The sequence below is a fragment of the Passer domesticus genome, chromosome 5 (assembly GCF_036417665.1).
Source record: "Passer domesticus isolate bPasDom1 chromosome 5, bPasDom1.hap1, whole genome shotgun sequence".
NCBI lineage: Eukaryota > Metazoa > Chordata > Aves > Passeriformes > Passeridae > Passer > Passer domesticus.
In genome coordinates, this window is record NC_087478.1 from 45091814 (window position 1) to 45096114 (window position 4301).

The following is a 4301-nucleotide window of genomic DNA, read 5'->3' on the forward strand; positions in this document are numbered from 1 at the left end:
ACAACATACAGCTGATGCTTCACTATTTACCATTTTTTATTATTTATCTTCTTAGCCAGTCACTACCAACTTGATCAACAAACTTCTTGTGAACATTCTAGTGGAAATGGGTGCCTGGAGAACTGTCATTTGTGAGAGAGTATCGCCTCTTGCTGTGACTGCACAAGAAGGCGTTGTGTGATTGATTTTCTAAGGATTGGGTTGAGAGGGCTTTTTAAAGCTTTAAAAAAAGTACATAAGCTTAATTAGGTCTCCTCAATAAGGAAATTTTCTTAAGCGGTCATGAAGTCATACCTATGGTCTCAAAAACCTTTGCTAACTTTTCTACAACAGCATTGTTCAGGCCTTGCCTTCTCCCTCTTCACCCCCAGATCTCCAGTCACAAATTACAACCACCTCAACCACATAATGGGACAGGCAGCATTGTCACACTTGAAGATTAAAAAGCTGTATCTATCTCCCAAAAATAAAGAAATTTTGACCAAGAACAACCTGGTGACTAGGTGACTGCCAGTGGGTTGGATGATAGGGGTGTTGCCTTTGGAGTGTTGGATGCTTCAGCAAGATCTCTCTGAAGCAAAGTTTGCAGGTGAGCTCACTCTTGTTCTCAGCTCAGCTTTTTACTTCTCTGCAAATGCTCTTCTTGGGAAATTCTCATCACCAAATGTTCTAGTAGAAAATGAATTATGGTAGTGTTTGGCTTAGTTTGCCTTTCCCCTGACACACAGATAAACACAAAGGAGTTTTTTAAAACCAAATTAGAAATGTGTGTTTTGGAAAATTCTGCAGTGTCTTTAAAAATAATGAGGTGGTATTGTGACAATAAAGCATTTGGTTTTAGCTGAACAAGTACTGCTCTCTATAAAATCTGATTCTGCATAGACTAATAAAAATTCAAGGGCATGTGATGTTACATTGCCTGAGTTTTCACATATTTCTGTAGTTCATAAAGTATAAGACAAGCATAAGATGTAATGATGTCCCTCAAAGCAAAGCGAATTCAGTATTTTAAGAGGAGCTGAATGTGTAGTGGTGTTTTTAGAGGCTCTTGGGAAGGAAACAAGGCTCAGGCTCTCTGCCTGCATGCTTTATTCCTATACAGCAGGAATTCTCAAGCTGTACTCAGGCCAATGGGATCCTTAAACTAAGCTCAAGCCCAAGAAGTTGCAAAAATGTATCTTTATGAGCAACCTCATAAAATGCAGTAAAAACCTATGCTTGCCAGTCAATTCAACACATGCAATTCGATGATGAAAATGAGTTTGTTAAATTGAAAGCAGGTATTTTTGTACCTGTTCTTTTGCTCATAATCCTATTCCAAGAACTAGAAAACAATCCTTTGATTTTTTTAAAGAATGAAAACTGCTTATGACTCAGTTATTAAGTGCTAAACAATGAAATAACAGGACAGAAATATGTGTTTTGAAACAGAAGTAAAAACATTAAGAGTCTTTGTGTGATTATGAGCTGAAGTCAGGAATGAGTTCAGAAAAGGAGAATAATAATTAAAATTTCCATGAAGTTTTCATTGAGACTATATTACCCAGTGACAATGAAAACTAAGTTTCTCCATTTGCTACCTATCAAATTGTTCATTTTATTCTGACAATTTATTCTGGGAGACATCTGCTGGAGCCCACTGCATTCAGAGCACGTTCCTCTTGCAGAGGAGCAAGGTTACCCTGCCTTCCAACCTCAGCATCTGCAAAGGTGGGGCAGACATACCTCAGCCTTCTGGGCCTCAGGAGGCAACAGAGACTGAAGCTTGTGGAGTTCTGTGTGGAGTCTGTGCAAGACAGGAAACTGGTAAAAGTTACAGAGCTGAGGAGAGGATTTGTTCTACTCTGCCCAATGGGAAGGCTTTACTCAGTCTGCTTTGCTTGCAGAGCAGAGGTCTCTATTTAAGGGCTTAACTTGTACTTCTGCCTCTTGTATCTTGTACAAGGAAACCCTGCTGTGGAATTCAAAGCTGCTCTGTGTCTCTGAGCATGCACAATTTCAGGCAAAGGTAAGACCTACTGTGCCAAGGCTCTTGGGACAGGCCCGTTTGGTGAATGATGACATTAGGTTATATACTTCAGGCAGCTGGCACTCTGCACCTCAGTCTTCACCCCTATTGACTGAATGTTTGAGTTAAGAAGAGACATTCATAATTTGTATCTAATACACAGCGAGGTTTTCCAAATAGATTATGATTAATGCTCTCAATTTTTTTTTTTTGTCAAGGTCTATAGCAAACTCTGTGTTATCAATTTGTCAGCACTTGCAACAAAGCTGTTTTCTGAACAGAATTCTCCTTGTCAGATATGAAAACTTGGTTAAATGGAGAGGACTGGGTAAACTTCATGCTGCTGTGAAGTCTGATCTTTCTCCACTTCCAGAGTAAAAATTAAAGCTTTTAGGATTTATTTAACTTTTATTCAGCTGGAATGTCACAGTTATTGATGGGAAGAGAAACTGTTAAGCTGAAAGACTTCTTCCTGTGTAGGCTGTAGAATGCAGCCAGCCAGTCTTTTCTTGAGCTACTTGGATTTTCATTAATATGCCAATATATGTCACCAGTATGTATTTTTAAAATATTAAATTAATAATGACTTTAAATTTTATAGGGCACTACTGGGACAACTAATAACTCCTCATCTTGGTTCTGCACTCTGCTGGAGTTTGGCATTCAGTGCCTTGCATCAAGCTTTTTCAGGAAAGATGTTTATAGTCATTGTTCTCCTGGGCTTTTTCTGCAGTGGGGATTTTTAATGACGTTGCAGTCCCTAGTGTAAATATAAATTATTGTTGTGAATTAAATCCGTTTCCCATGCAGTATGTTCCAACTCTCCCCAGCCCCTCTGCTATGCTATGTCTAAAACAGTGATTTGCAGTGCTCTTTCTTGTGTAGCTAAACAGACAACCAAAAAGAAAAAAACATCCTGTCAACCACACCACTGATGAAGTGGACATCCATAGCAGTGTATTTTATTGCACTAACATGAAAAGCCAGAGCAAAGGCTCTCAATCAAATCAAAGTTATCTGACAGATAAGCAGTCTGAGGCAATTAGCTGAAGATCAAGGCTTTTGTTAGTGACATAGATACTTCTGTGTAAGCAGAGCAAAAGTCTTTCTTGTTTTCTTTTATATATTTCCAAAACTACTATTTGCACTCTCTCTTTCCACAGGCAGCAGTCTCAAAATCCTTAGGTAAGAAGACAAGGAAACCCCTTGTGGCTTTTAGTGCTTTATGTGTTCTGGCTCTGCCAGGTGTTCTACCCACTGCTCCGCAGTGAGACAGGTGGAAGCAACACCTTGATGTTAATAATTTATTCTTATTGCCTTGACCTGTAGAGAGCCAGTGTGATCTCCATCATCTGCCTACAATTTGCAATCTGTCCTGATCTTGATGTATGCCCTGCATAGGGGAAGACGAGCTGTGATCATGGAGACTGGTACTGCTCTTTCCCACAGAAGTAGACAACACACTTGTGGAATTGCCTCCCCAGAATAAACTCTTAAGTGCTTATTGAATCTGGAAAAAAATGGAAGGAGACTGGATGACAAAATGGATACAGTGGGTCATGGTTTACACTTCTTATTTCAGGAAACTAATTTAGACAGCTAAATTAGGTAGCTCGTTTCCTTGTGCTGTATCATTATTTAATGGTAAATAAGAGTAAAATTCTTATCCAGAATTATTCCCAGACTAGACTTTTGATCTTACTACAGATTACTCCAGTTTATCCTTCTCTCTTCATTTATGGGAGAAACTTATGGAGGCTCCCCTCCTAAAGCAGCTAAGTGAAGCTAAACAGTGAGAATGTGCCCTTCTGCTGTACAACATGGTCTGCTGTGCACCTTTTCTGTGGTTGAGTGCAAATCTCTGTCCTTGGATGTGTATCTATAGTCTCAACATGAACCAAAGGAAATGACTCACATGTCAGCAGATGCAACGTGAGCATACATTGCACATACTGCTTTCATGTATGTGTGTTTTTATTTTCTACTAAAAGTTCATATAAACACCAGTTCTTGTCAAATCCAGACATGATTAACATAATAACAGCCATGGAAGATCTGGCTCATCCTTGGCAGCTAAAGGATAATTTCCTTTCTACAAAGGGGAAAGGATACAGTGATTGCTAAGATGTAAAATAATTAAGTCATATCAAATCCTTGTTAATATAACATGCTCTTTGTATCTGGTTATGTGTTAGCCAGTCTATCAGCTAACACCAGTATTTGAAACCTGGACAAGGAGAGATTAAGCTGAAAAGTTTGAATTGGGGCACACGTAGATAATAAAAAGCTAAAA

The 4301-nt window shown here is 38.9% G+C and overlaps 1 long non-coding RNA gene across 1 annotated transcript; it reads left to right on the forward strand.

Annotated features, from left to right (window-relative positions):
- Positions 1–259: 259 nt before the first annotated feature.
- LOC135300426 (uncharacterized) lies at positions 260–4004 on the forward strand. Its single transcript, XR_010362311.1, has 3 exons — positions 260–589; positions 3172–3193; positions 3338–4004. It is a non-coding gene; the product is annotated as an uncharacterized LOC135300426 (long non-coding RNA).
- The last annotated feature ends 297 nt before the right edge of the window (positions 4005–4301 follow it).